The sequence below is a fragment of the Pleurodeles waltl genome, chromosome 6, assembly GCF_031143425.1.
Source record: "Pleurodeles waltl isolate 20211129_DDA chromosome 6, aPleWal1.hap1.20221129, whole genome shotgun sequence".
In the NCBI taxonomy this organism is placed as follows: Eukaryota; Metazoa; Chordata; class Amphibia; order Caudata; family Salamandridae; genus Pleurodeles; species Pleurodeles waltl.
The window spans coordinates 1,479,203,465-1,479,215,485 of NC_090445.1; positions in this window are offsets into that span (position 1 = coordinate 1,479,203,465).

Genomic DNA, 12,021 nt, shown 5'->3' on the forward strand with positions numbered 1-12,021 from the left:
GGCTCTCTAAAGTGCTGAGAGCCCCATCTTCCTCCTTCCACTGAGTTGAGGCCCCCATGTCCCTCCTGGGTCCTTCCAGCACAATTGTGATTAAAAATGCACTTATGCCATAGACAAGGCTTGTTGATGCCTTCCAACACAAAATCTCATCTGCAACAATCTTCACGCCGTGGGACATCTTTTGCATCCAGCAGGAACCCGCTGGCATCTTCCCAGGGTGCATTTCTGCAGTCTTTGACTAACCAGGGACTCTTCTTTTGCACCCTCTTCTGGGTTGGCAGGGGCTCCTGTACTTCCAGGGACTTCTTTCGACTTCTGGACTTGGTCCCCTTCCTTTGCAGGTCTTCAGGTCCAATAATCCAGCAGTTGTTCTTTGCAGACTTGGTTGGCTTCTGCAAAATCCTAAAACTGAGGTGTAGTGTGTCCTAAGGAAACTTGCAGTACTTTACTCCTGCTTTTCTGGGCTCTGGGGTGGGGTAATTTACTTACCTTTACTGTATTCTTACTCTCCCAGCGATTCTGCACACACTACACTTGTCAGGGTGGAATTTGTGATTCACATTCCACTTTTTTAGTATATGGATTGTATTGCCCCAAAACCTATTTTCTCCCATTGCATTCTATAGGATTTCCTACTGTTTGCATTGTTCTATGGCTATTTACTCGTCTAAATTTGGTCTCCAGTGTATAAATTGTGTATAATACTTACCTTATTGTCTCTAAGATATTTTTGGTACTGTGTCACCCAAATAAATACCTTTATTTTTGGTAACACTTAGTATTGTCTTTACTTGTGTATATGTACTGTGTAACTATAAGTGGTATTGCATGAGCTTTGCATGTCTCCTAGTTCAGCCTAAGCTGCTCTGCTATAGCTACCTCTATCAGCCTAAGCTGCTAGAACACTAGTACTTCACTAATAAGTGATAACTGGACCTGGTATAATGTGTAAGTACCCAAGGTACCCATTACAAACCAGGCCAGCCTCCTACCCCTCCTCCCCCAGGTCACTGTCCACCAATTTCCCTTAGGTAAGTACCCAGCAGACTTAGAAAAGTAATTTTGCCCCCATAGTCACTGTCTAGCACCTTCCATGTGGTAAGGTCATGGCGGAGTTAGAATAGTAATGTTGTCTTCCAGTTACTGTCCAGCAGCTACCCTGCGGTAATTACCCAGGGATTTAGAATAGCAATGTTGCCCCTCAGTCACTGTCCAGCACCTTCCCTGAGGTAAGTACAAGGCAGAGTTAGAATAATAATTTTGCCCCTCAGTCACTCTTCAGCACCTTCCTGAGGTAAGTACCTCGCAGGGTTAGAATAGTAATTTTGCACCCAGTCACTGTCCATCACTTTCACTGAGGTAACTACCCAGCAGAGTCAGAATAGTAGTTTGCCCCCAAGTCACTGTCCAGCACCTTCCCTGAGGTAAGTACCCAGTGGACTTACAAAAGTAATTTTCTCCCCTAGTGACTGTCCAGCACCTTCCCTGAGGTAAGTACCTAGTAGAGTTACAATAGCAATTTTGCTCCAGTTACTGTCCAACACTTTCCCTGAGGTAAGTGCCCAACGAAGTAAGAATAGTAATTTTGTCCAGCACCTTACCTGAGGTTAAGTACCCAGCAGAGTTAGAATAGTAACTTTACCCCAGTCACCATCGAGCACCTACTCTCACTTAAGTGCCCGGCAGAGTTAGAATAGCAATTTTACCCCAGTCACTGTCCAACACCATCCCTGGGAAAAGTACCCAGTGGACGTAGAATAGAAATCCTGCCACCCGTCACTGTCTAGCACCTTCCCTGAGGTAAGTACCCAGCAGAGTTAGAACATTAATTTTGTCTCAAAGTCAATGTCCATCACCTTCCCTAAGGTAATTACATAGAGATTTAGAATAGTAATTTTGCCCCTCAGTCAATGTTAAGCACCTTTCCTGAAGTAAGTAACCTGCAGAGTTAGAAAAGTAATTTTGCCCCATAGTCACTGTACAGCACCTTCCCTGAGGTAGGTACACGGCGGAGTTAGAATAGCTATTTTTCTCTCAGCCACTGTCCAGCACTTTCCCCGAGGTAAGAATCCGGCAAAGTAAGAATAGTAATTTTGCCCCCAGTCACTATGCAGAACCTTCCCAGAGGTAAGTACCCAGCAGAGTTAGAATAATAATGTTGCTCCCTAGTCACTGTACTGCACCTTCCTTGAGGAGAGTACCCAGTGGAGTTAGAATATTAATTTTGTCTCCAAGTCACTGTCTACTACTTTCCCTGAGGTAAGTGCCCAGCAGAGTTAGAAAAGTAATTTTGCCTCCCAGTCACTTTCCAGCACCTTCCCTGAGGTCCGGAGACAGCGGAGTTATGATAGTAATTTTGCCCCCTTGTCACTGTCCATCACCTTCTCTGAGGTAAGTACCCAGCCGAGTTAAAATAGCAATTTTACCCCGGTCACTGTGAAGCACCTTCCTTGAGGAAAGTACTCAGCGAAGTTCAAATAGTACATTTCCACCCTATCACTGTCTAGCACCTTCCCTAATTTAAGTACCCAGCAGAGTTAGAATAATACGTTTCCCCTTAGCCACTGTTGATACCTTTTCTGAAGTAAGTTCCAGGTGGAGTTAGAATAGTAATTTTTACAACAAGGCACTGTCCGGCACCTTCCCTGAGGTAAGTACCCGGCGGATTTAAAATAGAAATTTTGCTACCAGTCGCTGTCCAACACTTCCCCTGAGGTAAGTACCCGGCAAAGTAAAAATAGTAATTTTACTCACAAGCCACTGTCCAGCACTTTCCCTGAGGTAAGTACTCAGCAAAGGTTGAATAGTAATTGTGACCCAGTTACTGTTTAGCACCTTCCGTGAGTTAAGTACCCAGTAGAGTTAGAATAGTAATTTTGCTCCTCAATCACTGTCCAGCACCTTCCCTGAGAAATGTACCCAGTGGAATTAGAATAGCAATTTTGCCCCCCAGTCACTGTTCACAACCAGGTGTGATTAGGAAATACAATGTTTTTTTATAAATGACATTTTCGTATTTGTCTTGAAAATATTTATTTTTACCTTCGGGTGGAATAAAATTAACAGCTGAACTTTAAAAGTCGACTATAGAAGATCTACTCACAGTCTGCACATTTTTTTACATATTTGAATAAATATTTGTTTCAGAGATATCATTAGTATTGTTAGAAAATGTTAATGATCAAGTTTATCCTTACTTGTCTAGCTAGATGACAATGTTTGCAACTGGCTCTGGCTGTCTCTCACCTGCTCCAATTCTGTGTGTGGTCCGGATAGAAGTCAGTGTACCACGGAACACAAAATGGTGGATAGTTGTTTTTATTTGTTTTCTGAGGTATTCAATAATTCACAGTACAATGTTTTGGAATGTATTTTAGTGTGGTTTACATTCTGACTGAATGCATATTTAATATGTTTGGTATTAAAAATATGTTTTTGACCTTCATATTTTACAACAGCCATCTTTCTCGGGGAAAATCTACATACATAAGGTTGATATGAAGGAAGGACTACTGTGTACATGACAAACGTGGAAAAGTGTTTCTTAAGCTGTTTGCTCTATGTTTACATGTGTTGTTAATATTTTTTTATTTTGGGACATATGTACAAAAAGGTTACTGTGCTACCTTGTTTTTCATTGTGTGGTGTCAGTTCATAATAACTTTTTTTTAACTATTTAAATAATATTTTCAATATATAAAACAATTGTGTTGTAAATTTTAGTGTTGTAATTGTATGCATGGTAATGGTACTTGCTACAATGCACCTCTCTGTATTTTGGTGGTAATGACATGCGTTTTAAAGATGTGCATCGATGCGATGTAAAAACTGATTTGCAGAGGCATGCATGCGTTTTTCCATCATACATCCATAATCGAGCAACATCAGAATATGGAAGCAGTTATTACTGATCTGACTTTTTGTGCTGTAGAAGGACAGTTGTCTTGTTATGGAGTTTTCGTGCACAATAATCATCATAACTAAATTTAAACATTTCACCTAAGAAACCTACAAATTCCAATGGCATACTATTCTCAGGGAACAATTCCCTACTCAACAGAACACAAACCTGAATTGAAAAATCCTCATCTATGCATTGAAATTAGCTGTCAGGTCACTGCCTTCAACACAATAATTCTCACAGAGAATTAGATAGAACACTGCCCATAAATCCAGCACAGATCAGTTATGCCATATGGGCACCTATATAACTCACATACCTAATTATGCCTCAAACATGCAACAGAGCATGTTGAACAGAACATCTCACGTACATCTAACATAAGCCACATATATCTACTAGAACATTAAAAAGGAGACCTCTTACAACACAGGTGTGTCACATAATCAATTGTTGGGGGACTTCCCATGGGTACGATGCAGACAAACAAACTGCAAAGGATGTTGAATAGAACATTTCATGTAAATTCAAAACAACACATATATGCCTTACAATTACGTAACACCAGGCCGTAACAGTTCATGCAACATGATACACCAAGATCCTCTACACAAAAACAGGTAAAAAAAATTATTAGTTAGAGCATAGCAAGCAGTCCACAGTAAATACATACAATATCATCAAATTGCATTCTGCCCATGTCATAATTAGCCACAAGCTATTGTACAGAAACACAACACATAAATTACATGCAAATCATTGTAACATTTTCACTTACTTCACATGTCACTTTAAGATAACAAACAAATTTAACTGCCACTTAAGAGAGCACAGGACCCCACAATGACTTGGTAAAAACCAATGACATTAACCATTGAGGGACAGCAACATCAGAAACACAATCACCAGAATATTACACCCTTCAGACACAACACAATTCAGACATGCTATTTATATATATAATAACATTATGTACTCACAAAAATATCCTGGAACAGGGACAATGTTTGGTCACCTGCTGTGGGATTCCTTTTTTCCCATTTTGAGTACTTTCTAGCTCCAAGCACTAAATTTACACTCACTGTAGAAGGCTGGCCTGGTTTTTAGTGGGTACCCTAGGTACTTACACCTTATACCAGGTCCAGTTATCCCTTATTAGAGAAATGTAGTCAGTGTTCTAGCAGCATTAGGCTGTTAGAGGTAGCTGTAGCAGAGCAGCTTAGGCTGAACTAGGAGACATGAAAAGCTCCTGCAATACCACTATAGCTACACAGTACTGATACACAATAAAAGAGAATACTCAGTGTTACCAAAAATAAAGGTACTTTATTTTAGTGACACATAGCCAAAAATATCTTACAGGCAATACTCCTTCTGGGGGAAGTATTGTACACAATTAATACATTAGAGTCCAAAATCAGGTAAGTAAATACTCACAGAATAGTGCAAACAGTAAAGAAAATACCATAGAATGCAATAGGAAGAAATAGGCCTAAGGCAAAACAAACCATATACTAAGGAAGTGGAATGCAAATTCCCTCCTAGGCAAGTGTAGTGTGTATAGGGGCGCTGGGAGTGTAAGAAAACCACAAAGGTGAGTAAAATACCCCACCCCAGAGCCCAGGAAAGTAGGAGTAAAGTACTGCAAGTTTCCTCAGGACACACTACAAGTCGTGATAACAGTTACTGCAAGAACCAAACAAGACTGCAATCAACAAATGGTGGATTCCTGGACCTGAAGTCCTGTGACGAGAGGAGACCAAGACCAGAATTCCAGAAGATTCCAAGAAGGGCAGAAGCCCCTTCCAACCTAGAAGATGGTGCAAAACAGGATTCTCCAGTTTGAAGAAGTCGGCAGAAAAGCACCAAAGAAGATGGCTGTGGGTTCCTGCATGATGCAAATAATGTCCCACATTGAGATGTTGGATGCAGGCAAGTTGCAGTGCTGGATTCATTCAACAAGCCTTGGTTCAAGCAATGGCGCGTATTGCGTCAAAATAGCACTGCCTGGATCCCGGAGGGACCTGAGAGCCTGAACTCAGACTGAGGAGGCAGAGGTGGTTACCAACACTGGAGGGCACTCACAGATGACCAGGCAGCACCCACGGGAGTGCCAGGACATGGGGACAAAGAAGGTGCAAATTGTGGTTGCTGTAGCATCACAAGAGAAGGTTCCACGCCACCGGAGAACAATTCAGCGAGTTCAGCTTCGCAGGATGGAGTGTTGGGGACGTGGGCCATGTTGTTCATGAGGGATTCTTGCAAATAGTGCACAGGGGCCTCAGGAGTTAGCGATGACGAGGTGCACAGGGGTACTGTAGCAAACCGGGAAGGCAAGCTCTTACATTCTCCAAATTTGGACAGCTGGACCTTAGGACAGTCTGGTTCAAAGGGGTCCACCACCTGTGTTCCAGGGAGCAGGCTTGTCATCAGGAGAGGAGTGCCGGAGAACCAGATGTTGTCTTAGAGGGTGCCTGCTGGAGCAGGGAAGTGACTCTGTCGCTCCACATGAGATTTCTTCAGTCCTTCTGGTGCAGGAATGAAGACAGGGAGTCCTCAGAGTGTGCACACCTTGGAAACTGTTGCAGTTGCTGGCTGGAGCTGAAGTAGCAGAGTCACAGTCGCCTTCTTGGATACTTTGTTGCAGTTACAGCGGTTCCTGGAGCAGTCTGCGGTTGAGCCGATGGTCAGAGGATGAAGCAGAAGTTACAGAGGATTCCTGCTGGAAACTTGCAAGCTGAACCTGAAGAGGAACCCAGAGGAGAGATCCTAAATAGCCCTAAGAGGGGGATTGACTACCTAACCAGGTATGCACCTATCAGGAGGGGTCTCTGACGTTACCTGCTGGCACTGGCCACTCAGAGATCCCCAGAGTGTCCCCACACCTTGGAAAACAAGATGGCTAACTCCAGGGACACACTGGAGGAGCTCAGCGAACCACCCCTGGGGTGGTAATAGACAGGGGAGTGGTCATTCCCCTTTCCTTTGTCTAGTTTTGTGCCAGAGCAAGGATTAGGGGTCCCTGAACTGGTGTAGATTGGCTTATGCAAGGAGGGCACAATCTCTGCCCTTCAAAGCATTCCAGAGGCTCTGGGAGGCTACCCCTCCCAAGCCTGTAACACCTATTTCTAATGGAAGAGGGTGTAACACCCTCCTCCCAAACTGAAGTGCTTTGTTCTGCCTTCCTGGGACTGAGCTGCTTAGACCCCAGGAGGGCAGAACCCTGCCTGTGAGGTGGTAGCAGCTTTAGCTGCAGTGTAAGCCTCAGAGAGCTGGTTTGGCAGTACTGAGTGTCCGTGGTGGAGCCCCCAGGATGCATGAGATTGAATGGGGGGACAATTCCATGATCTTAGACACCTTACATGGCCATATTGGGAGTTACCATTGTGAAGCTACATATAGGTATTGACCTATATGTAGTGCACCTTTGTAATGGTGTCCCCACACTCAAGAAGTCTGGGGAATTGGCTCTAGACAGCGAGGGGGCACCTTTGCTAGTGCAACGGTGCCTTCACACTTAGTAACTTTGCACCTAGCCTTCAGTAAATGAAGGTTAGACTTATAGGTGACTTATAAGTTACTTAAGTGCAGTGAAAATGGTTGTGCAATAGTGTGTGCACTATTTCACGCAGGCTGCAGTGGCAGACCTATGAAAGAGTTTCTCTGAGTTCCTACTGGGTGGCAAAAGAAATGCTGCAGTCCATAAGGATCTCCTGGAACCCCAATGCCCTGGGAACCTAGGTACCATCTACCAGGGACTTATAAGAGGGGTCCAGTGTGCCAATTGGAATTGGTAAATTAAATCACTAAACTATAGTGACTAATTTAGAAGCAGAGAGAGCATAAGCACTGAAGTTCTGGTTAGCACAGTTAAGCACTACTGACAACACACACATTAGGCCACAAACTATGAGCACTGGGGACCTGACCAGCAGGATCCCAGTGAAACAGGTAAAACATATTGACAAACAGGTAGAATTTGGGGGTAACATGCCAAGAAAGATGGTACTTTCCTACACTCACAATTCTCTTACAACGAAGAATCATTATTTTACTGAATTGTTTGATTATCTTTAACTTAGTTTATGTTTGGTGGTTTCATTGAAGTTTATAAGCAAAATTATGAATTAAATTGTAGACATAATAAGTTCGGCAACACAAGTGATCACATTTTTAATTATACATTGCAGATCTGGTTAATGCAAGCTGGAATTGTATTCTGTGATGACAATGCTGTGTATCAAAAATGCAAGCTGTGGCACAGTCACCGTTGGAATCCATAGGAGGACTATTATAATGGTACAGGCTTCTTTTCAGTGGTGGAATCAGAGGAAACTGCTTAAGCATCACATTTAAAATTAAAGTTCACTATAAGTGGTAGTAGGATTTTAATTCCCACCTGGATAAAGATCAAAAATTCAGCGTAAAATGAATGGGAAACCAAATGGGTCTCCTTGAAGCCTACACATAGTAAATCCAATTAATCAAACTAGTTTGCCTAAGACCATCTTAACAAGGGTGCAGGACTGGTTTGAGCATTTTTGTAGTCCAATCCTGTCTACCAACAACAAAGAGGTAGCAGTGCGGCGAAGCTAACAGTGTGAGAAACTATTTTCATAGGTTATTTCTCGATACCCTCATTATTGCCAATGCTCAATTTTTGCCATCCAACGTCCAAGGCTTTATTTTCAGTCAAGCATTCACACAGTATAAACATCAACAGGACTATCGTGGAACATTGCTTTGACCATGGACGTATATATTTGCCAAATGGGACGATTTAAATGCTGCATCTCACAAACACACTATTTGTTCACTAAACCAAAATAATAAGGAGCAGTCTTCATAATTATGTCGTAAACGTTTGGAATTTCAGTCCTGCCAGGGCTTACTCACATATCAGATATATCAGTGGTTTCTTGGAAGCTGATATGTTAATATATACATTGTGTGTATAGATATTTTATAGCATATGTTTGTTATTTTCAATGCACATTTATCGTTCTGTATTGGTGGGACTTTATTACAGCTAGAACGATAAAAATCATTTATATCCAAAAAGCCATTTTTTTTTAGTTAAAGCATTTTTCAAAGTCCAGAATATTAGATTATGCATACATTTGCACAACAGTTATAACGATGCATAAGAAAAAATGCATGTCTCCTTTAAGAACTGGATCATTTACGTTGCAATTTTAAAATATGATACAAATTAAATCGTTCTCTGAAACAAAGGTCAGAATACAATTACCATTACAGCATTAGTTCAGCCAGCAGCAGAATAATATAATTTACACCACATTTAACAGCGGTGTAAAAAGGACAAACATTTTTTAGTGGGGAACGGCTGAGTGGCTAAAAATTAGGAGAACATGCCAAAATCTGATTTTTGAGAGCAATAAAGGTATTTTATTGCATACCTGTATCAGAAATTAGTGATGCTTCATTTCGTTTTCAAGACCTTTATTGCAGTAGTTAATAATCTGCAAACGCATGGAACGTAAAATGTTTAGTTGGCATTCTACAACATAGCAAACATGCTTAGTAACACTACAGAGTGAGTTTGGATTTTAATGAAATAGGGTGTAAACTTTTAGACGTATGATTATATCAAAACAAAATACCCCTAATTTAGAGGGCCTGCATGTTTAGCTTCAAAAATGCTCCGTAGAACAAAACGAATTGGAGATTTGCATCTGTTTCAAATGCTTTTTAAATATGTGCTTAAAATATAATTTAGTTGCCTTCGGAATTCGATTTTTAGCACTTCAGATAAGTAATACTATTTCATTTTCAACATTCAAAATCATGTGCCAATCTCTGTCCCAGTTTCTAAGGTAGCGATATTCACTGTAACCATAGCGATGCAATTTGCTCAAATATTATTCTCTACAAAGAGTTTGCAGGGCATCCAACAGTAAAACTACATCTGTTACAGTTGATGTGGAGAGCCATTTTATTGAAATTGTTCTCATTATAGTCAGGAAAATATTGTGTCAGAATCTGCAACTTAAATTTCCGAATCAGCTCATTTTAGAAAATTGTGGCAAACTCATAACAATTACAAAGAAATAAAAATACATATGACAGATCACTATCACATTAATTATTACAGCAAGAAGTCTAGAACTATTTCAAGTGATAATAAGTTGAGCCCGCGTTTCCAGATGTTTAAGTTTTTTGTTAAGTGAACTCGAAGAATGCCTTCTTAGTGAAATATGTATAATTCAGAGAATGCTTCTAAAATCGAGTAATCTCGCAGTGCTTCTTTTTGGGCAGAGGAGCGTCGCCCACATTGCTGACAACCCAGCAAAAATGAAAAACAAAATGGTAATACAAGCATTTTATCACTGTTTAATTTATCAGTGCATCCAGCCAGCCTGTGCAAAGTTTTGGGGCAAGGCTATCACTGCTCACTGGCAGCTGGGGAGTAGGAGTGGTGGTCAGTCTAGATTAAAGTGCTCATGCCTCTTCGGCAGGCTGTCTTGCAACAGACATCCTGACGTGCACTTTAAACCTTGTGGAGAGCAGACACAGCCCTCCAGGTCCTGAAGAAGCATGAAACCACCACGCTCCAGCCAATCCTGGTACTTCTCTCATGCTGCCTGGGCAGCATGAGTGGTGCACGAGGATAGGTAGAGGGGAGTTGGCTCGGAGACACCTTGCTGTCAGACTGCAGGACGGAGAACACTAGAATTGGTAAGTACGTTTTTTTTTCTTTTTAAGTTTAGGGGCTTATTTAAGAGCCCCTAGTACCTCCTTGCGCCACATTAGCATCATTTTTTGACGCTACTATGGGCCAATGAGGCCAAGATCGCCGTGCCAAATTTACAAAGTGGTGCAATGCATGCATTGCGCCACTTTGCAGCTCTTTGCGCTACATTATGCATGTGCCAGGCATAATGTATGCATAGGGGCGTTCCCCTTTAAGGGAAACTGAAAAAATGGTGCCAAGAAATCTAAAAGATTTCCTTGCATCATTTTTTTCAGCATTTTTAACACCTGCTTAGAGATGGTGCTAAAAGGAGGAACACCATTGTTTTCAAAGGGCCTCAATGGGCTTTGCTTGATTAGCGTCAACATTTTTTATGCTAGTCCTGCAAATCTCTGAACTAGCATAAAAACTGTTGACGCTATTTACACTGACTACCGCCATGGTGCGCCATATATTAAATATGAAGTACACATGTGTGATGACGTGGCCTGGAACTCCGGTGTGTCGTGTGGAATCCTTTGACATAGGACAGTGATGTCTGTGGATTCCATCCAAGACCAACGGATGGCTGTTCACGCCAGGACTCTGTGCCCCTTTTCTCAGTTTGTATTTTCTTGGTTACGATACTTTGGCGACTGTCGTATGGAATCCCAAGACATCACCTTCCTATGTCAAAGGATTCCATACGACACACTGGAGTTCCAGGCCACGTCATCACACTCCCCCCCCCCTTTTTTTTATTAAGAAAAACACAATTAGAATACAATGACACAAATTTATAGAAGGACACACTACCGTGACATAAGTTACTAAAACTAACATGGAATGCACAGTTTATACTCAGCATAATGACTTTCTAAATAAGCAGGTAATATATATATATTTGTTTAAGACAAGACATAGGTGGTCATTCCAACCTCGGCGGTAAAAGGCTCTTACCGCCAGACAGAAGACCGCCATAACACCGCCGCGGTCGCGGTAAACCACCACGGTCGCGGTAAACCACCACGGTCATTCTGACCCACACTAGGCAAACCGCTAAAATACCGCCATCCACTAAAGTCCGCCACACCAAAGGTCAGCGATAAACTGGCGATGACCAAACCTTCACTGTCACGCCAACAGAAATACGCCCATGCCATTACGACCCACGAATCCACGCGGCGGTCTTTCAACCGCGGTATTCTATTGGCGGTACACACCGCCGCAGTCGAAATACACATATACCTACAAAACTCTACCACATTGGACAATTCGAAATACACACACCTGATACACATAGACACACCACTCCCACACACCCAATAAATTATAAAACACACACCCACATCACCCACAAACCCTTACGACCAGAAATTTTGAACGAAGACCAGAGAGAGACACCACAATCTACAAACAAGCATCC